The following is a 22,929-nucleotide window of genomic DNA, read 5'->3' on the forward strand; positions in this document are numbered from 1 at the left end:
GTTCGTTCATAAGGACCAAAACAACCATAAATATTTCCCATAGTTTTATTGGGCTTATCAACAATACCTTCTCTGAAGACTAGTAAAAGCATTCCCCTCTAAGATTCTGTTATTAGTGGGACAGTGTTCAAGGGAGATAGACAGGCAGGTGCTGGTGTCTGACTTGTCATTAAAATCACATGCGAGTCAGAAAAGTCATCCAGTTGCATTTTAGAATCTGATCTTCAAAATGTGGAAATGTACTCTTTCTTGATAATTAGTTGTCAAAAAAATTCACAAGATCTTGATTGAGGGAAATGTGTTAGCAACTGGCATTAGAAATAATACTAATTAATACTTTAAATTTATAAAACACTTTCCCAGATACACAGAGTAGACAGTTTGAAACTGGGCATCACCATCTCCAGCAATAAGCAGATGGCCAGGGCAACAGCAGGTAGGCAGATGGCACTGCACTTGGCAGAGTATGGTATAGGCAGGTGGATGGGGCAGCAGAAAGGAACAGGAGGTAGATCTGGCACCCTGTGCTATTATTGGTTCTCATTATTAGAAAAATGATTGACGACTGTGTCTAGCGTAATGTTCTGCCATCTTTCAACAGCAAGTCCTGGCTGTGTTGTCCTAAGCAGAGAGACTATCTACAAGGTGCATCATGATGGCCCTTGATAAGTGCTTCTCTAGCACTGAATTTGGTTTCTCATTCAGGGCCCTGCTTTTCCAAGTGCTGCATTTAGTTTGAAGTGTTGACTTCGGAGACAGGTCAGTCAATCAGTGGTATTTATTGAGCACAGACTTTGTTCAGAGCACTATACTCAGCACTTCGGAAAGTACAGTATAGTTGGTAAGCACAGTCCCCAGTTCCACAGAGCTTACAGTAGGGTCAGTGCTACAGCTGCTCTCGCCAACCAGCAGAGATTGCAGTTTTCTTCTTTCATCCTCGCCTGTGAGAGTTAAACAACAGGAAACATGGCGAGACACAGAACCTCCACTTTTTGAGAACTATGAAATGGAGCACTGGTATTTATTACAATCAATACTATATGAAATAACAAATGTAATAAACAGTATATTAGTACTACTTTGCATAATAGTGCTTCTGAAAACTGTCGGTATTCCACTTGTTAATGGTATTTTCAAGGACATTAGCTGAAGAGTAGCTCTTGCAAAGAACAAACTATCCCCTTGGTGACAAGAATTTATTTTCTCATTTTTCTTTGTAGAAAAGCCTATCCAATTGTCAGTAGATATCATCTCTAATTATTTAATAAAAATCCTTTGAAGATAAGCTGTGATGAAACACATAGCTATTTTCATTTTGATTTCTTACCATTGTTGATGCTCTGTTTCGAGGTGGCAGCAGGCAAAGAAAAAGGAAAATTAAGAGACCTCACTCTCTTTTCATCTGAAATTTTCATTTGGACACAGCACTGAAGTAAGTGGAGTTGGCAGACCCGTGGATTCCGGAGTACTTCCCAATCATTCAGGATGAGGGACCCCCTTGTACTGTCTGTCATTGCACAAGTGTAACCATGTCCTAGAACTAGGAAGATATGCCTGTCCCAGTGTAATTAAATGAAAAATGAAAGACATTACATATAGACCTGATCCATCCATCCCAATATTCTGTCACCAACAGTAGCAGCAGGGTGTTTGGAGGTATTGTGTGATGGTGACCCTCTGGGCATCCATCCGAATATTTAGGGAAGTACTCCATAACATCTCTAGTTTTTCCTCTCTACAATCTCTAACTTTCCCTTTTCTGGACCATTTTTTCCTGAGTTCATGGCAACTACTTATTTTCTGCCTGCCCCACTTCTCCATGAGGAAGCTTCTCCATTCCCCACCTCATTTTGGTTGCTTTTCTCTTTCATCTGCATTCATTCATTGATTCATTAGTATTTATTGAACACCTACTATGTGCAGATTATTGTATTAGGTACTCTTTTTTAAGCTCCTCGAGAGCAGGGATCATGTCTTCCAACTCTATTATACTCTCCCAAGTGCTTAGTACAGTGTTCTGCACCCAAAAAGTGATCTATAGATATCATTGATTAATTGATCTTACAAAAGTAAAAGATACAGTCTGTGCTCTTAAGGCCCTTTCAGTCTAACAGTTTGGTATTTTTAAATTAATTATTCCAAATGGCTTTCAGATTACCTGTTTTACCCTCACAGCATTACTATGTGGTAAGAGAAAGGTATTAACTGGGCAGATCAAAAATCAATCTAATAGAACATTCCCCCCCAATTGCATTGTTTGCCCATATTTGGTGATGACCACTGGCAAAATATCAGATACAGATTTTGTGCTTTGATAGAACATTTTTTAATCCTCTAAAAAACTAAAGACCAGGATTACTCTCATTTTGGCCCACTGTGAATGTCAACCAGTTACCCAACAGGAATTACTGAGCACTTACTCTGTGCTGCACACCATATCCTTGGGAGGGTACAGTAGAGATAGTAGATATGAACCCTCCCCTTAAAGAGCTTATAATTTAGCAGGGGAGATAGTCACTAAAATAAAGTCTATGTAGAGGGAATCAATGCAGTATAAAGATCTGTCCATAAGTGCTACAAGGGAATTAGGTGACATTGCTGAGTTGGCAGAAGTAGGAAAAGTAGGACACTATGCAGTCCTCCAGACTGTAAGCTCCTTTTGGGCTAAATCTCTGTTGTATTTGACTCCCCCAAGCACATTGTACAGTGTTCTCCACACACAGCAAGGGGTCAATAAATACCAATGATTGAAAAACAGTGGTGAGATGAGAGAGAAATTTGCAAAGGCTTCTTGGAATACCATTTCTCCAAAGAGAATGTAGACCCTGAGTTAGACTATGTAAAACTTCGTAGTACCTCAGCAAACCTGTCAGAGGTTTCTTTCCATTTTGTAATATAACCTAAGGCACAAGAAAGTTTTTTAAAAGATGCACAGGGGAGACTGAAATTTTGCTTATTAAAAAGCATGAAAAACCTTAGGGCCAAGGAGAATGCTTTTCCAGTACATGCTGACCACTTCACAGGTGTTGAGAGTCTGCTGATGCGAGCACTGGGCTAGTCCTGGAAGGGAGCACTGTACTGGCCAACCCTGGGATGGTCATTCTTTAATGCCTCAGAGCAAGACTTCCTCTGTGTGGAACAGTAGCTTACTGTACTGTACAGAGATTAATTTCACTAGATCATTCTAGTCATTGCGCAGATCCAACAATCTCAAAAACCCATAACAAGAAAGATTTCACTATGTCTAGATGTGTCTAGAATTCATTACTTCTGCAGAATTTATTCCTGTATCTTCATTAACAAACCATTCGTTATTAACATATGAGAATGAAGTAACACATTCACTCAGTTCTGCCTCAATGTGTGTTTCTGCTCTGCATTTAGGCTAGAATGCACTTGGGGATTTAGGGAGCATTCGTCCAACAGTGCGAGCCTGTTTGGATACAGCTTGCTGTGTACATGTTCACAGGGGTAGGGGGGCGGGCCACACACACAAATGGGAACTGCGGCCTGAGATTTCCTTATGCTGGAGCTCCGCAAGAAGAAGCCTACATGTGCTAGCAAAACCGGGTGTAAAACTGTTTAGTCAAGCCCAATCTAAGTTTTTTTCCCTACTTGCTACAAATCTATAAAATAGAGTACCTCTGAGGCAAATGTCTATCAAATGGTGTTGCGTTTTTTCTTATTTAAAATATTAAAAGGGTCAGGTCCTCAATATGATCAAACAACCTATTCCTTTTTACTTTTTATAAACAAAGCTGACTCTGAACTCATAGACTCTAAAGGAGCACACACAACTAGCTATCTTTTCATTCAGTGCTCTTTATCTCCACTCTGAGGTTTGATATTTTTAATAGCCAGTGGGCATATTCTTGGCATTCAGTCTCAAGAGCTTTTTATAGCCAGCTTCTGAGCCTCTGATCAACAGTGTTGCTAGTAGGAATGTTGTTAGCTCTTGATCAAAGCAGCACCATGAGGAGTTGCTGTGAGACTCTAGACCATTATAAGAAACAAACAGTCTGAACAGCGGGACAATATTTAATTGGGGTGTTCAATTCCATATGCCCACACAATAAAACTGGACTCTGAGATCACTTTCTCAGATGCACACCATGTTTGGTTTGATAACCTCTGTACTTAAGTAAATGCAAAGTGAGACGATTACAGTGCTCTGCACATAGTAAGCGCTCAATAAATACGATTGAATGAATGAAGGTAATGGACACAGGTCTTCCACGTTTTTGATTGTTAGTTTTCATGGATAGATAACCAGGGTTTTCCTGTAGGGATGGAATGGAATGGTATTCTGAAACCCCTATGGGGGCAAGGAGAGAGGGGAGGGGAGAGGATAGTACACACTATTACTCTCCCGTTAGTGTAATATTTCAGTTTTTCTCAGGTGAGGGTAGAATCATTTGGACTTTTCAGAGTAGGTGTTAGCAGTGTTTTGGGGGCCATTAAACTTCCTTATGATGATCATTTCCTTATTTGAGGAAAATCGGCCCGTGTCTGGATCTCTTCAGCTTTGACAACCCCCCACTGGTCATGTATGTTTCCAATAGTAATAGCAGTTATTAAGGGACCACTAGGTGCAATACACTGAACTAAGCACTTGGGAGGTATAAAACAAACAAGTGATGTAGCTTGTGGCCACGAGGGGCTTTCACTTAAGTAGGGGAAAGAGAGTTCTTACAAAAACAAGTTGCATGGCCTAGTGGATAGAGCTCGGGTCTGAGAATCAGCAGGGCCTGGGTTCTAATCTTGGCTCTGTCACTTGTCTGCTGTGGGCCCTTGGTCAAGTCACTTAACTTGTCTGTGCCTCAGATACCTCGTCTATAAAAAGGGGAATAAAGACTGTGAGCCCCATGTGGGACAGAAACTGTGTCCAACCTGATCAGCTTGTATCCAGCCCAGCCTTTAGTACAGTGCCAGGTGCATAGTAAGCACTTAAATGCCATAATAAGATAATCAAAATCTGTAATTAAATAAACCTGGATATATCCCAAGTGTTGAGATTAGGTTTGAGCAAGTATATTAGTGCCGCACATCCCTGTGCAGGCCTCCAGGTTGTTGTAGCCACAAGGAGTCACAAGGCATATTGAATGCATTTCTTTAGTATAAGTAGTTTGTAGCTCCTGAGTCATTTTTGTCAAACTAACCATGGTGGTGTCTCCTTGCCATAGCCAAGGTCTTGAGCGTCTCAGAGACGCGCCCATTCACTGTTCACAATGGGGAGGGGCTTCCTGTGAGAAGATGGCTGCTGTTGGGTGGTCAGAGAGCATTTCATTTTCCAGAAGACTTTCCAGACTTTTACTCTTTGCATCCTGATAGCTGTGGATGCAGTGCTTTCATCTCTGTGTCCAGGTAGTCCTCGCCCCTGACTGACCTGAATACACCAGTGGTACCCACACAGACAGACCTGATCCCGGCAACGGTACTGGCACCGACTGGCCCTGATCCTCAGCGGTCCCGCCCCGACTTTGTTGCAAGTCCCCACAAAACAGTTTGGGTCTCAGGAGTGTAGGTAGGTCTCAATTCCAAGCCCAATCACAGATATGTCCTGCCCAACCGATTAATCCCTACAAAGTGGATAGCCGCCTTTTTGTGGAGAGGGGTTCCGCCCCCAGGAAAATGCCTGCTGCCAGTGAGAGTTCCCAGAGATTAAAAATGGCATCCACAGACTCCACAGCTGCACTCCTCCCTGAGGAAAGAAGGGACCTGGAATTCCTGATCAGCTCTTGCCATGTCTGGAAGCAATTCCTCTTCCATTGTCACCAAAGCATACCTCAATGTAGAGTTGGGGCCATGCAGTACAAAGCAAGTTGAACAGACATGGCCTGGCCCTCTAGACATTTACCAGTTAAGACAGATACCACTGATAGTAAAGGACGATGCAGAGATTCTCCCGGCAAATAAACACTGAGCTCTTTGCCTCTGGATTCGCCAATCATCTGCTGTGCAGTGAGAGAGTCACAGTAAGATTTCCAGTTGGAGCCTGAGATAATCAGACCTTTCATGCGTCGTTTATCAGGCTAGCCCGTGTTCTGCATCAAAGCTCTATTTTCAAGAACCCCAACATTTTACATAGAAGACAAATCATGTGTTGTCTTCCTTGTTCACCTGAGATATACTCATTGATAGATATATTAAACTATGCATCATGCAGTGATGGGCTGTATATTTAAAAGATGAAATGTATATTTAAAAATCATTTTAACTTTAGATTAGTAGGATTCATTTGAAACACTTGCAGTTTTTTGCAGTAAAATTCAGGCAAAAATTTGAAAAAAAAAATGCCTTGGGGAAAACTGCAGATGTGCAACCACTGTGTTTGAGTGAAACACCTCAGACATTGTTTTATGTCTAAATTATTAAGAATGATTAGACTGTATTAATGAAATAATCCCTTAAAGTCTTTGTCTTTAAGCAAAGTTATGCTAGTCATACAAAAAAGCATCATTGCCATTTTAGTACCAGCTCAAGTTAAAAGCATCTGAAGTGATTTTTTTTTTTTCAAATTCTGAAAAAATTCCCTCCCCGTCCGAGGCTTTCCGTGCCAACTTTTAGGTCTGAGCAAATTTTTATGGTCTAGTTATAAACCCTAGAAAAACAAGGTTTATAGGAAATGTTGACACAACCTTAACTAAAGTGGTGCTAGCTGACACCTCTATATTTTCAATTTGGGGATTTCTACTGGGAAAATATAAACGCTAATTCAGTAAAGGAAGCCAACTATAATAAAAATGTTGTAGTCTTCCTGTTCACCCCATGAAGGTCTACTTCAAAAGGTGCAGTTCAGCACAGAGAAGAGTTTGAATTGAAATGTACACTTCCTGGGTCTAAAAATATTTCAACATAATTATTACCGGCAAATTTTGCTTCATAGAGTCATTACTGCAGCTGAATGGTGAATATGTTCTAAACAAAGTAGAAGAAGTCTTCCACTTTTTGAATTCACATCAAGCAATGTGCTGGTTTATTTAAATCATTGCATGGTGCCCTTTAAAAAATAAAGTAATAAATAGGCTTTCTGGATTCTAAGAGAGAATTTTAAGAACAGTGGGAGCCAGAACTCCTGGCCCATGATTTGGTTGTGAGTTGGTCATCATCTGAAGCCAGTAGCATTCCCAATAGGCTCCAAGTGGAAGGACACACTAAGAACATGGGAAAAGAGAATTGATGACAATTCTGATTTCCCCAATACATTCAGTTTGGGAAGCACATGTGTTCCATATTTAGGGATTTATTTATTGGAAGGCGAGTCATGCTGAAACAGGTGAACACTGACACACAAATTGAGACCATAAAGGGAGGAAAATGATTTGAGCAAACTACTTTAAAATTCCCAAATAAGTAATATTTTTTACAGTTCACACATAACTTTGTTCATCATGTTTCCAATTTTAAAAAGTAATTAATCATCTGAAAACTGCAGTGGTTAGACTGAGGGACAAATGTATCAAGTTTCCTAGAAACAGGGAAAACCTTTCTTACTTGCTTGAAATTGATTATGTAAAATTGATTGTTTCCCATATAGTCCAACTTCAGAACTTTGATTCAGGGAGGCACTGACTCCCCATACCATCATTTTGGTGTTAAGCCTCACCGTCCATTAAGGAAGCAATTTGGGTTACACCCCGATTAGCGATATATGCGTCCAGAATTTTGGCATCTCAAGGGACCCATGAGTTACAGGTCTTTGGGAACAAAAAGTGCTTAGAATGACTTTTGTTTCCCTCCCAGGTTTCCCAGTTTGCTGGCAGTGTTTTCCCATTGCATTTTCCAAAGCTTTCACGAGATATCATCGGAACCTTGGCAGAAATGTGAGGTAAACTTTAAGGTTAATACTAAACTTCTGTAGCACATTATTTTTAAGGTTTAAAGGGAAGATAGTGAGCTTCAGTATGTACCTGTCAGTACTAAATGATTGCTCATTTCCTGTGAATTGGGGATCAAGTAATAACATACAGCTGGAGAGCCAAGACATTTTGCTTGTTTTTTGCTTCCAGAAGTTTTATCCTTTACCAGCTGGGATGCATTACCATAGGAACTTGCTGAAAAACTTGAGGAGAATTAAAACAGCAACCTTTCAGATATCAGCCATGGGTTTGGTTCTCCTATTTTTATCCGTCTAGGGGGTGTAGGAATGAAGGGGCAAATAGGTTTGTTTCATTGAAAATGTGACCTTTGAAAAGGATTTCAAAGGCCTGTGTAATCTCTTCTCATAGATTGAAGCCAATGCAGCATCATAAAAATGACATTCTCCCAAATCAGTTTTGGTTTAAGATGAACAGTTAAAGATATGGAGTTAAAGAAATGGGATCAATTAGAGTCAAAGCCTCCGTGGCATAATAATTTAATGTTTTTGTGAAAAAGATAAATTCAGGGCAAAGTTGAACCTTTATAGTCAGCAAAATATAATCCCAGCCCTCATTTCAAATATGAAATTACATCTTTTAAAACAACATTATGAGCTAGAAACTGTGAAATGGAGCCAACTTTTTTGTTGCACATATTCCCAATCTCCAATTTACTGACACAGTCAATTAATTAGAAGAGCTGAAGGAAAACTGTTGCATGTTCTTACATGATGTCCTTTTTTTATGGTATTAGTTAAGCGCTTACTTCGTGCCAGGCACTGTACTAAGCACTGGGGTAGATACAAGCTAATCAGGTTTAACACAGTCCATGTTCCACATGGGGCTCACTGTCTTAATCCCCATTTTACAGCTGAGGTAACTGAGGCACAGTGAAGTGACTTGACCAAGGTCACATAACAGACAAGTAGTGCAGAACAGGAATTAGAACGCAGATCCTTCTGACTCCCAGACCTCTGCTCTATCCACTAGACCACATTGCTTCTCCTTCCTTTTTTTCCTTCCATCCTTTCTCACAAGAAGGTAAACTAAAGCCTAGCTGGAAAAAAAGCAGCAGCATGGCCTAGTGGATAGAGCACCGTCTTGGGAGTCTGAAAGACCTGGATTCTAATCCCAGTCTGCCACTCGTCTGCTCTGTGACCTTGGACAAGTCACTTAACTTCTCTGTGACTTAGTTACTTCATCTATAAAATGGGGATTAAGACTGTGAGCCCAACGTGGGACAGGGACTGTACCCAATGTGATTAGCTTGTATCTACCTCAGCGCTTAGTAAAGGGCCTGGCACATAGTGAGCACTTAACAAATCCCATAAAAAAAGTCTCTGGGGCTGTGAAGCCCTGTGCAATGATCCTCCCATGGTCCCAGACCTTTTAACAAAAACCGAGCACATCTGGAGAACCATCAAGGCCAGACCAATCCTTCACCTCGTGCTGTGGGGAGAGACAGGCTATTTTCACTTATCCTGTACAACAAAACTAGACTTTTCTCATGTTTGTTTTTCTTTTCAAAAAGAAAACTGAATTGGATTTGGTTTGCACTTTCACACAAGTTGCACTCTATAGCTTGAAATTCCACTGATACCTCACATCTATCACATGGGAAACAATGATCTTCCTTTTTTGCTTTCAAAGGGAAGCATCAGTGAGAAAAAAAAATACTTTCAGCCTGTCTTCTAATATTATATTATTAAAATCTTGAGCTGATTTTGGCAGGATCCCCTTGATGTTTATGGTCACAATGGGCTTTTTCGCTGTCCACCTTCCAAACCCAGAGGAACAGTGTCATCCAGGAGGGGGCAGGAGAGAAACAAGGGGTAAAAAATCTTCAAATATTCTATTCTCCCATACCCCAGCTATTGTCAATAATTTTAGTTTTATGATTCAATTATTTTAATAGAAAGGAATCCACAGTGAAACACTGTCAGTCACCTTGCTGATTCTCCAGCCTCCAGTCTCTCCCTTCTCCACTCCATACTTCATTCTGCTGCCGTACATATTTTTCTTAAACATCATCCTACCAGTGCCTCTCCCCTCCTTAAACCTCGGATAGTTGCCCATTATTCTCCGCATCAAGCAGAAAGTCCTGGTTGTTGCATTGCCTTTAAGGCACTTAATCAGCTCTTTTCTTTCCTTGAGGATCAATGACCACTGATATTTACTGAGCAAGTGGTTGGCAGAGTATAGTACACCAGAGTTGGCAGAAAAATTTCTTCCGAGGAACTTACAATCTAGAGCAGCAGACAGACATAATATAAATAAATTATGGTTATGTACATAAGTGCTGTGGGGCTGAGGGTGGGGTGAATAGCAAATGCTAAGAGGGTACAGATGCAAGTGGTTATGTGACACAGAAGGAAGAGGGAATCAGGGAAAAGAGGGCTTTAACTGGGGAATATCTGTTGGAGATGGTATTTTAATAAAGCTTCGAAGGTGGGGAGAGTGGTGGTCTGTTGTACATGGAGGAAGAGGAGGGAATTCCAGGTTAAAGGGAGGACATGGGTAAGGGGTTGGGTTGGCAGCGAGATAGATGAGATCGAGCTACAGTAAGTTGGCCTTGGAGGAGTCAAGTGTGTGGACTGGGAAAGCAGTGTGGTAAGATAGGAGGCGATGAGCTGATTGACTGCTTTAAATCCATATTTAGAGCCTATGTAAAGCAAGTCCATATCCACTCCATATCCATACTTCTCCCACTGTACCTCATCTCACACCATTTGTTCCTCTCAAGTTTACCTACTCAGCGTGCCTCATTATTATCCCTCCCTCCATAGACCACGTGCTCAGGCCCTCCTTTCTTCCTGAAATTTTCTCCTCTTTCACATCCAGCAGATCAATGCTCTTCCCATCTTCAAAACCCTTCTCCAAGAGACCTTCCCTGATATTTCAAATATAGCTCCTAACTGCCATTTAAGCACTCCCCCGCTGCTTAAGCCCTTAACTACTCATAACCCCACGTTAGTGTCTATGTTCATATCTTCATGCTCTGTTACTTCCTCCCACCTAGAGTTTCTTTTACTGTCTAGCCCCTCTACTAGATTTTAAACAACTTGAGAGCAGGGATCATGTCTACGCTTTCGGTGGTACTGAAGCACTAATTAGAGTGCTCTGCCCACTTTAGCTTCTTAGTAAATACTGACTGACATTGATCGTCAAGTGTGAGTTGCTTGGGTATTGGGGTTGGAGTAGATGCTGTTAAAAAATGCCTTTCTGGAAAATATAAGTAAATTTGAAAGTGAAGGCTCATAATAAAACAAATATCATCAAGCTATGTTATTGGTGACACGGCATCTCCAACTTGCCTTCCACTCTAAGTTCAGAACTATCAGCTCACTTTTGTCAATTAAATGGGAAAAGCAGGAGCATCAAGAAGTGTGTCCAGAAAGATGCTAGGAATAAACCTGGTGTTAGCAGATGTACATGAATAGCTATTATATATTGAAGACTGTTAGAAATGTTGCCAAGGATGAAGGAAGAGAAGTTAATCACTGCAGCCTTTTGCATTTTTTTATAAATAGATGGCATATCCAGAATCACTATGAACTCACAGCTAATGCCAAATCCTTTACATCCTTTATAAAGAGGTTGTGGAAATGTTAAAAGAGCATAGCTCTTCATTTTTCATATTCCCCATCTTAAACTAATAACACCCTTTAATACTAGAAATATTTATACTATATATTGCAGCGCTATCTGGCAGAACTCTCAAGCTTAGAATAACAGTTTGAAAATACGAAGATCGTTACCTGAATTCCTTTATTACTGTGTTACATTACAGAGCTGGTCAGTTTCATTAACTTAGCCTCACTTTCACTGTGCTCAAAGCAAATGTCATTATTTTAAACTAATGATTATGAATCTCTTGGGCAAGTTATAAAGACCCATCATTTTTTCTCATCCCATCATTTAATGTTAGTGAGGATTCAGCTGTAACGTAGTCATTATTTTCCCGTTAGAGGCAATATTAATGGAAAAGCAAAGTGAGGATTATCTCTTTGGAGAAACTGTGGGTTTAAAATGATTATTGTTCTGAAAAAAGGCCTTTCTTCATGAAAAAAAAATGGCCTTCTCACATCAGTGATCTTTATTAAGTGGCAAAATTAGATATCCAATGGAGCAAACATGTTCTTCCCTTTCCTGTGACTGAATTTATACATATTTACAAATAAATATCCTCTAGACAGTAAGCTTGTTGTGGTCAGGGAATGTGTCTACCAACTCTTGTATCACACTGTCTCCCAAACACTTAGAACAGTGCTCTGCACACAGTAAGCGTTCAATAAATGCCTCTGGTAATGCCTGCAGAGTTTCCTTACATGAAGTCTTTGATTCTTAGAACTCTTAGGCTATGCTCTAGAACAGTTTTTCTCTGGTAATGTTATAGATCCTCCCCTTTGTGTTTTTTGGTTATATTCTTTGACATATTTCTAGATAATGTTTTAGATTGTCCCAGATGAGGTTTCAGTTCATGATATACAGGGTATGATCTAATATATTTGGTCTTAGTTTAAATTACTCCAGTAGCCTTCCTAATGAACTTGTTTTCTTTCTAATTCTGTCACCTGGATCCTTTGAGGCTCAGATCTTTGGAACAGGGTTAAGGCTCATAAGCATTTTCATTGATTGTTTTGGCTGGGGGGAGGAGGGTGAAAATCATCAACTTACCCCCATCACTGGACACATGGTGTCAAGCAGAGAAACAGAAGGGCCTCATTGTCCACTGGAGTTTCCTGGCCCTTGAATAAGGGGCTGTGGGAGGAGAAAGAAATTTCTTTGCGGCGTCAGTTTCCTTCTGTTTTCCTCTCATAACCTCTGCCTTTTAGGTCTGCTGCCTCACAGAATCCATTTGTGCTCTTTTTTATCCTAACAGCAAAACTTCCAGTCACATGATAGAGGCAATTTAACCAAGAGAATAGGGCTATGTCTGAGAGTAGGCAAGGCTCTTTAATCTCTTTAGGCAGTCGGAGTCATGGAGGGGCAGTTTGATTAGGCGTAAACATATCATAGTGATGAGTAGATGTTTTGGATGAGACCTTTCACCCTGAGATCCTCCTTCTCTTGGTAAGTGTTAATGTGCAAGCCTACAGGAGAATAAATTATTCATAGCAAACCACACCTGGGCATAAAATCGGCACCAGTACCAGCAACACGATGGCTGTAATATGCACTGGATCCCTGATTTTCTGAGAAATGAACTATTTCCCTTTTGCCCCTGATCTAAGTCGCCAGATTTGAGCTTTGGGCCCTAATGTTTTTTTCATTCATTCAATAGTATTTATTGAGTGCTTACAGTGTGCAGAGCACTACACTAAGTGCTTGGAATGTACAAATCGGTAACAGATAGAGACAGTCCCTGCCCTTTGACGGGTTCTTAAATGGTTACCATATTTACTTACATAATTGCCCCACTTTGGAGCATAATTTCTGCAATCCCAAAACAAGGGAGGGACTATTACACAGGGAATGAAGTCTAGCAATAAGGGTACCGGGAGGGGAAAAAAAAGGGGGGGAGGGAGAAGGAAGAGGACTGTAGGTAAAAGGACACTTGAGACAGCTTCTCGTACTTCTAGCACTTTCCCAAGTGCGGCACACATAAGACATTTAATGAATTAGCCTCTCTGTAGTCCCTGCTGGGCTGTCCCTGTCCTCACTACTCCCACCCAACTCCACCCTTGGGTGTGACTCTCACTGATTACAATTATGTGGTACAAAAAATAATCTTCCATTTCCTCCTCGAAAGTTGGGGTGGGCCAACTATGTGGTGGTGGCAATTTTGTGAGTTAATATGTATTAATAATGGTGATATTGATAATGGCATTTGTTAAGCTCTTACTATGTGTGAAGCACTGCACTGGGAAAGATGCAAGATAATCAGGTAGGCACAGTCCCTGCCCCACATGGGGTTCACAGTCAAAGTGAGAGGGAGATAAATATTTAATCCCCCATTTTACAGGTGAGGAAACTGAAGCACAGAAAAGTTGTGATAATATTGCTGTGAGACCGTCATTGGGCAGGCATTGTCTCTGTCTTTTGCCAAATTGTACATTCCAAGCACTTAGTACAGTGCTCTGCACATAGTAAGCGCTCAAATACTATTGAACGAATGAATAATGGTACTTGTTAAGTGTTTACTGTGTGTCAAGCACTGTTCTAAGCATTGGGGTAGACACAAGCTAATTAGGTTGGACACAGTCCAAGGTCACACAGCAGGCAAGTGGTGGAGCGGAATTAGAACCCAGGTGTTCTGGCTCCCAGGCCCGTGCACTGTCCACTAAATCACGCTGTTCCTCCTCTAGTTGTAAGTCTCATCGACAATCTTGTGCATGTGGCTCAGGTTGCATCTTTTAAGGGCCATCCAAATAGAAAAAATATGCAGTTCATTTCCTTGGGAGTATTTTCAAGGAATGTCCTACTTACATTTTCACCTCCTAAGAAGACATTGTCATGCTATAAGGCCTGATTATTGTTATGTTCTGAAACATGCAGCTGAATTTCCCTAGTCTTCCTCCGCCCTTACAGGGCCTGCACGGCCCAGAAGCCAAACTTTGTAGTTCAGGCCACTGGGGTCAGTTAGGAAGAAAGTAGCTGTGTATATGTCAGTAATATTTACAAATTCTAACATCTGAAAACAAAGTACAAAAAAAATTAAATTGCCTATTTGCCTTCTGCCTGTATGTAAGAGCACTAGCAGGTGCACAGAAAATAAAAGGGATTTTTAAAAAATCGTTTATTAGCCTTCTGAAACAAATGTTTGCATTTATGCTAACAGCTGTGCAATCTTCTCTATAGCTATTCCTGTTTATTGAAATTAAGCTTATGAAATACACATATTTAAGAAACAGAAAACAGCAAATTAAGATTTCTATATGGTTAAAACAAAACAATGGACCGGGTTAAGTTATAGGCCACGAATAAGACTTATTTCTTAGTTTTAGCTCTGTACAGATGCTTCTCTGGACTCTTTCACATCATAAATGTGTCGATACTATAAATTGCCCTGGTCCTTCCAGTCAAGTTACATTTTGCTGGAGATACATTATAGGGTCCAAGTACATTCAGGTTCACATAAGACTTTTAGAGGTCCAGGCCCCATTAACAAACTGTCATTTCACTTCCTTTAATTAACTTTTATCCGATATATTTTGTTAGGCAGTTCTATTAAATCTAAATCATCTTATTTCTGCTCGGAAATTTATGATTTCTTCCTAATTTCAACACATACATCATCTTGGCCAGAACCGTTAGATCGACGCTGAGTATGAAAATTTATGGTTAGGCACGAGTATTTTTCTTTCCCCACTGGCAAGGTGGCAGGGTAGCTAGTAAGAAGCAGACAGGGTAGAGGGCTGGTGGATATCTCTTCTGGGAGAGAAGACAAGCCAACAGCCTTCCATCTGGAAGAACTGGCAAAATGTGGTCAGCAGACATTGCCACGTGTGAAAAGAGTGATAGGGTGTGGGGTGCAACTGTCACCATTTTATAGTTGTTCACGATTTAGAAGTTGGTCAGCAGCAGAGGCTGGGAGTGAAAAGGGCAGCAGCGGAGTGCCATTGCTGGCATCCAGTTTCAGGGCTAAAGACCACAATAGTTAAAAAAAAAGGAACATTTGGACCCAATTAAGGAACAAATCTGGAAAATAAGGAACAGTTGGTGCTTACCTTCTGTGTTGGGTAACATGGGTGTGGAGAAAGGATTGGAGCCATTTAGCCTTGTAATCCTCATTTGGAATGTGTATGCAGCTAACAACAAAGCAGCTGAATGAGGTATAGCCTGAAGAGGGGAAAGGCTGGAGGCAGGGAAACAGGGAAGGAGACTGAGGAATACTCCCGTCTGGAGGTGACAAGGCCTCAGAGCAGATCTGTGGCTGTATGGGTGGAGATGAAGGGGTGGTTCTGGAATATATTGTGAAGGGAAAATAAGATTGAGAGGCAGAATGTAGGAAGTGAAAGACAGAGACGAGCCAAAGGTGATGCCAAGGTTTTGAACATCTGAGGCAGGGAGGGTTGCTGTGGTGATGGGAAAGTTAAGAAGAGGAATGTATTTGGGAGGGAAGGAGAAGCATGCAGTGTTTTTCATTTTGATGTTTGCGTGCTGGAGGGTCATCTTATGTGGAACTTTCCTGAAGGCAGGAGAAAATACAAGATTGTAAAACAGCTGAGAGATTGGGCCTGTTAAGGTAGATTTAGAAGTCATCCGTTTAGGGGTGAGAGCTACTCATCATGAGTATCGCATACTCATTCTGCTGTGAAGCTCCTTTACAGTATCTTGTCACCAAATTGAAAGAGGAAATTGCTCTTACTTCTTCACTTTTGTTCTGTCCTTGAGGATAGCAACTCGGGCGTTGGTTTACTGGTGTAGGGCATCAGCTAAGTTAGAATTATGACAAGTGAAAATAATTTACTTTGGTGTCACAAAACTGGGCAGTTTTGTGTGAGCTAATCATATTTGTTGACTGCTAAGATTAGATGAAGGCTTGAAAATCTCAAAGCAAAATTTTACCTGTGTTCTGTTCATATATTGGTCTTTAACGTAACAAGTAATACTTCTTTACATTCCAATCCATGGAATCAAATGTATACTTTATTGACACCTCTCTGTTGGAGTGTGTATCGTTTGGACCCCATTGGAGAATTATGCAGGTGTCTTTAGTTAGTGGACGTACATTATAGCAATTCCTGGAAATTTAGTGTATTCAATTGCTTTTATGAAAATTCAATTCCCTTGTTGTGCCTATGTCAACCTAGAGTGCTCAGTCATTTAATTCCAAGCTTGGGCAACCAATGATCTTTCCTGAAAGCATAAAATGTGATTACATTTCTGTCCAAAGTGAAATATTCTATTTCTTGTCTGCTGAATAGATTAATTTAATTGTTTCATGTCAATGTTAAAATGATAGAACATCTTACATTGTAACTTCATATTATAAAACCTTGTGTATCATTAGGAAAGAGCTTGAAAATACTTTATTTTAAAATGGGTTTTCTCAAGATGCATTGTATGCATATATCTTGGGTTACACTTTTTATCTTCACTAATTCCAAACACAGTTTTTTCATTTTACAGACACTATGGCACTTTATTTGCCACTAGCACCTATTTATACGCATATGGCAATGGGGGATGGTTAGCAGTTAGAAATCTACTTCTTTAGGTTTCGACAACCACAGGATCCATTCGTAATACGATCGTTTATGTTTATAAAATAGAATAGTCTTTATTGTGTTGGGTCCATTTGGGTCCATTAACTGTAAGCTCCTTGTGGACAAGGAATGTGTCTACCAACTGTTTTGAACTCTCCCAACTGCTTAGTACAGTGCTCTACACTGATCAATTAAAAACCATTGAATGATTGATTGACTAATTAGTACTTGACAGTCATGATCTAACCTCTCTCCTTCCCTGCAGTCTCACATTTCCTCCTGCCTTCAAGTCATATCTACTTGGGTATCCCACTGACACCTCAAACATGTCCAAAAAAGAACTTCTTATTTACCCGCCCAAACCCTGAACTCCCCCATCTTTCCCATCACTGTAGCCAATATCACTATACTTTTATCTCACAAGGCCATAACCTTGGCGTCGTCCTCGACTCATTTCTCTCATTCCACTCACATAGTGTGTCACCAAACCCTGTCTTGGACAGTGCTAAAATCCACCCTTTCCTCTCCATTTAAACTGCTACCAAGCACTTATCCGACCCTGACTACTGCACCTGCCTCCTCACTGACCTCCTGGACTCCTGTCTCTCCCCTCTATAATCTATACTTCACTCTGCTGCAAGGATCATTTATTAATAAAAACATTCATCCACGTCTTCCCACCCCTCAAGAACCTCCAATGGCCATCCATTCACCCCCACATCAAACAGAAACTCCTTACCATTGATTTTAATCAGGTTGCCCCATCCTACCTCACCTCACCAATCTCCTGCTACAGCCCAGATAACACACTCTGCTCCATTAGCACCAGCTTACTATCTGTGTCCTTTTCCCATGTCCTCTCCCTAGATTGGAACTCCCTTCCCCTCCATTTTTGCCAGATCACTACCCTCTTCACCTTCAAGCATTATTATGGTCACATCTTCTCCAAGAGGCCTTCCCCGATTAAGCCCTTTTTCCCCAGCTGGCTCTCCCTTCTGCATCATCTGTGCACTTTGATCTGTGACCTTTGGACATTTGACATTTGCCCCACCCCCAACCCCAGAGCACATATAGACTTATAGAGTGTTGCTGTATCAACTCTAATTCTCTTAATTTGATGTCCTAGCAAGAGGAATCAATTTGCCAATCGATCATATTTATTGAGTGCTTACTGTATGCACTGTACTAAGCACTTGGGAGAATATACTATAACAGAGTTGGTAGACGTGTTCCCTGCCCACAGGGTACCTTCTGTCTAGGGGAAGAGCTTACAGTCAAGGAGTCTGCTCCCCAAGAAACCAAGATAAGATTCCAAACTTAAAACACTAACGTGAGGTCCTGAATTACTTAGGAACACATTTATAGAAGAATACTTGAGCCATCAAAATGCTGCCTGGGTTCCTCATATCCAATCTTCCTTGGGAAGGCCTGGGATATTTTTTCTCCGAAGCAATTGTACATTTCCAAGTATGATCATAATCAGCGGTGCTGAAGGTATAATCGTGTACCACCTACAGATATTGTCTGGAAGCCTAAGAGAAGGAATTTGGTCTGCTCTATGTTCTCTCCCCAAAAGCAAGCACATCTAACACATGGCTAGACAATCAATTACTCAGTAAATGGTATTTATTGAGCACTTATTGTATACAGAGCACTGAACTGAATGCTCGGAAAAGTACAGTACAACAGAGATGGTAGATGTGATCCGTGCCCTCAAAGGGAACTTAACAATTTCCGTCAAAGGGAATCTACAGGCACCTTATGATACAATGCACACAGAATATAGAAGAGGAGACTATTTGCCATTCAATAAAAGTGCCTTATGGGTGTAATGCTGTAAAGCTGTTGTTATTATAATTCTGTAGCTCCACTTACCACATAACACAGTCTTCTTTCTGCTCGAATAATGATATAGTTAATATATGCTAAATTTTGAAAAACCTGGGCTTTTATCTTCAGTGTTCTCCTATTTTAGAATTCTTTTCTTTCTATAAAACAAGCATAGGTTAAACCACTAGGAGCCAAAGTGATCTAATCCTCTCTGAGAAGCTTCTGAAAAAAAAAAAAAGTTTGCCTTTTGGTCCCCGGGTCCTGCAGGGAAAGTCCATTACAGCCCTTTGTCTCTCGATCCCCTTCAGGACTCCGCAGGAAAGGCCTCTGCACTTTTTAGATACCCAGTATCCACTGTTTCATTTCTAAGGTCGATTCAGAAATTAAAATAGCTAGATTTAATGCAATTTTTTTAGCCAAATGTGGGCAATTTTTATAAATCCAATTAGAAATTTAGTTTTCCTTCCTTATATAACCCAATAAATGGCCTGTAATTTTACTCTGATTCTTTTTTGCCCCCCACAATCTTTTATTTATCGTTATACTTACAGGTGTATAGCAACTTTTAGCAGTGACCGGCAAAATGCTTTTCTTTCTATCAATTTAGCCTCTTTTCTGGGGCAGAAGGAAGTGGGGTGATGAATCCTCCTGACCAGGGCATTGCAGGGGGAAAAGGAAGAGGGGAGAGAGAAAGAGAGCCCCTGTATCATTTTAGCATCCCAGGGGCAGGGTGCTGTGGTAGGTCTGGGGAAAGCACCAATTAATCACCAGGGCTCCTTCTTACCCCCAGTCAACCAAGTAGCAGGGTCAACAAGTACTTGAATAATACTTGCCAGGGCCAGATTAGCCCTGGTGCCATGCAGCACCTGCTCTGGCCCCAAATTTCCAGGAGCTCCTAGTGGGCAGTTGCTCCAAGAGCCAGAGAGTCTCGCTTCTGTTGTTGTCTCCCAAGCACTTAGTACAGTGCTGACTGTATACTCCAAAGGCACTTGATAAATACCGTTGTTAGCTTGAGTCACTGCAAGGACGGTCCTGAGCACTGCTCTCCCTCCATCCTGGCTCTGAGTCAAACCAGCATCACAGCGATGGGCTCTGTGATAATCGGACTGGTATGGCTTTGGCTCTGAGCCAAGTTAGAGAGCAGCACCACAGAAGCCAAGGAGAATCAACTTCTCCCTCTGCTGCCATTTTTTCAGCCAGCCCCACAGGCACCCCCCTCCCCCCATCCAGCCTGCTCAGGGACCTGGCATCCATATACCAACAGTACTGTCTGAGGTTAGCACTAGGAGTGACGCTTGAAGGGAGGGGACCTGGGTTTAATGGCACCTTGAGCCCCACCCTATCCTGAGGGCATCTCCATGAAACCATCCAGACTACCCAACATTAACAAGACTGTGAGCTGAGCCTGCCATCATCATTCAGTATTCCTGAGTACCCTTCTGGGGCTTGGCCCTAGGCAGTAGTGAGGAATAGATATAATTCCTGCCCTCAAGGATCTAATAGGGAAAGCAAATGAACATAAAATCAATGTAATTCATACATATGTGTATACTGAAGACAGCATGGCCTAATGGAAGGGGCATGGGCCTTGGTATTAGGAAACCTGGGCTCTAATCCTGGCTCCCCCACTTGTCTGCTGCATGTGTGACTTTGGGCAAGTCACTCAACTGCTCCGTGCCTCAATTTCCTCATCTGTAAAATGGGGATGAAATTTGTCTGACCTGTTTATCTTGAATCTACCCAGTGCTTGTCCCACAGTTAGTGCCAAAAAAAATGGCACAGTGATTATTTTTATTGTTGCATATAATCAAAGAATGAGTCCAAAGGTATTAAAGGTCATAGATTGTGCAGTATTAGGAGGGAGGGTGGGGTCGATCAAGGAAAGCTTCCTGAAGGAGGTGGACATTTAGTAGTGATTTAAAGGAGTGACAGGAGGTATGATGGCAGGAATAGGTAGGCTGTAACTTGCCATAAAAGACAGCTTGGGGGGGGGGGGAGGAGGGAGGAAGAAGAGGAGAAGGAGAGAAAGAAAGAAAGAACACCATCTAGAAACTGTAAGGAGGAGGCTTTTTCATTTTTTTTGCTGAGGTGGAGAGTGACTAAGGCATAGTAAGAGATGAAAACAGATCGGTAAGATGGAGCCTGCTGGTGGATAGGTTTGTGGTACATTTAGGAAAATAATTTGGGTCTGGAGAGTGTCAGGGTGACATTTTGCATTTCACTGCTGGATATCAGGACTTCCTTTTGACTACCTGACCCAAATGGGATCAGAAGAACTAAGCTGGGTATTTGGTATTCTTAAACACCAAGGCTTTCACTTCTGATTTCAGCTGAATTGAGTTAAAATGTGTGTAAATGGAAATCAACCCAGATACCTATAGTCTATAATTATATATGACAAAGAAAACCCTAATGGGTCTTTTCATGTATTCAATGAGGTAATAATATTACTCAAAAAAAGAGAGTTTTGAGCATCTAGAAGACCATCCCAAAGTAAAATTCAAAGAACTTTGAAGGTTGAGCTTCTTTCAACCCAGAAACAAATTGTATTTCTTATACAGGCAAAACTATGGATTAAATAGACTTTAAAATATAGCTTTACATCATCAGTCTCAGGTCTATGACTAAGTGATGCTACCTGCTGTGTTCTGATGCTTAGGGCTATTGCAAGCTGTAGATTAAGGCTGAAGACTTTCTAGGAATAAAGCTAGAGATAGGGTTTCTTCAATCAATCAACCATTCAGTGATATTTATTGAGCACTTACTGTGTGCAGAGTCCTGTGCTAAGCACTTGGGAGAGTACCACACAACAGAATTGGTAGACACATTCCCTGTCTACACACCTATCTTGACTAAACAAAACAAGACTCTGAAGGTTATAAATCATGTGAGGCAAGATTCAGTGATGAGTAGGGGAATTTGAAACAATAATAATACTGATGGTATTTATTAAGTGTTTACTATGTGTCAAGCACTCTAGATACATGCTAATCAGTTTGGACACAGTCCCTCTCCCACATGGAACTCACAGTTTCAATTACCATTTTACAGATGAGGTAACTGAGGCACAAAAAAGTCAAGTGACTTGGCCGAGGTCATACAACAGGCAAATAGCGGAGCCGGGATTATAGCCCACGTCCTTCTGATTTCCAGGCCCGTACTCTATCTACTAGACCACGCTTCTTCTCTCTAAGTAGTGCAGAAAGAAGAGAATCACAATGCCATGTCACCTATCAAAAACAACCCCCTTCCCCCCACCTGAATCAAGCCAGCACCAGGGTTTTTCCCACTTCCATCCTTGCCCTTTAATAAGGAACAAAAATAGGAGACCAGCAGCCACTGACGTGATCTTTGTTGTTGACCTAAAGACGCTGGCTCTTGCTATCCATCTCCCATTTATGCTCCCTACTGATTGGAGAAGCAGCGTGGCTCAGTGGAAAGAGCACGGGCTTTGAAGTCAGAGGTCATGGGTTTAAATCCCGGCTCGGCCATTTGTCAGCTGTGTGACTTTGGGCAAGTCACATAACTTCTCGGTGCCTCAGTTACCTCATCTGTAAAATGGGGATGAAGACTGTGAGCCCCACGTGGGACAACCTGACTCCCTTGTGTCTACCCCAGCGCTTAGAACAGTGCTTGACACATAGTAAGCGCTTAACAAATACCAACATTATTATTATTATTATCTTCCCTGATGTTTCTGCCTTCCTCCCATCACCTCCATCCTCACCCAGCTGCTCCACAGCCGGCACAAAGCATACAAGGAACCAGGCTCTTTCCTGCCTCAGGGCATCAGCCCTGTCCCCAGCTTAGTTCTCACCACTGACAGTTTTGGTAAGTTTTAAACACAGCATGGTGAGCTGGACTTCTAAGGTGAAGCTTTGAAATCACACACAAAAAAAACAAGATAGTAATGGGAGCATCAGAAAGGCATGCTGAGCTTGCACAGCATGGCATGAGGCTAGGTAACATTCTTAAGCTGTCTCAGCCCCAAATCAGTAAGCATAGTGAACCCATATTATAATAAAAAAAATAGTTTTGTCATTATGGTATTATTTTTAGATTTCTCATTGGCACCACACTATATGCCC

The 22,929-nt window shown here is 41.3% G+C and overlaps 1 protein-coding gene across 5 annotated transcripts in view; it reads left to right on the forward strand.

Moving 5' to 3' along the window:
- ZNF438 (zinc finger protein 438) overlaps positions 1–22,929 on the forward strand; it is a 214,633-nt gene that overhangs the window by 95,170 nt on the left and 96,534 nt on the right. For 3 of the 5 annotated variants that reach the window (XM_029077560.1, XM_029077559.1, XM_029077563.1), the window contains exon 6: positions 7,744–7,828. The exons of 1 other annotated variant lie outside the window; for it this stretch is intronic. The gene's annotated coding sequence lies outside the window, so the exon portion shown is untranslated. Of the gene's footprint in view, positions 1–1,350; positions 1,433–7,743; positions 7,829–22,929 lie in introns of those variants that run through there. One more of the 5 variants, XM_039914004.1, reaches the window with a different exon arrangement.

Source organism: Ornithorhynchus anatinus, chromosome 13 (assembly GCF_004115215.2).
Source record: "Ornithorhynchus anatinus isolate Pmale09 chromosome 13, mOrnAna1.pri.v4, whole genome shotgun sequence".
Taxonomy (NCBI): domain Eukaryota; kingdom Metazoa; phylum Chordata; class Mammalia; order Monotremata; family Ornithorhynchidae; genus Ornithorhynchus; species Ornithorhynchus anatinus.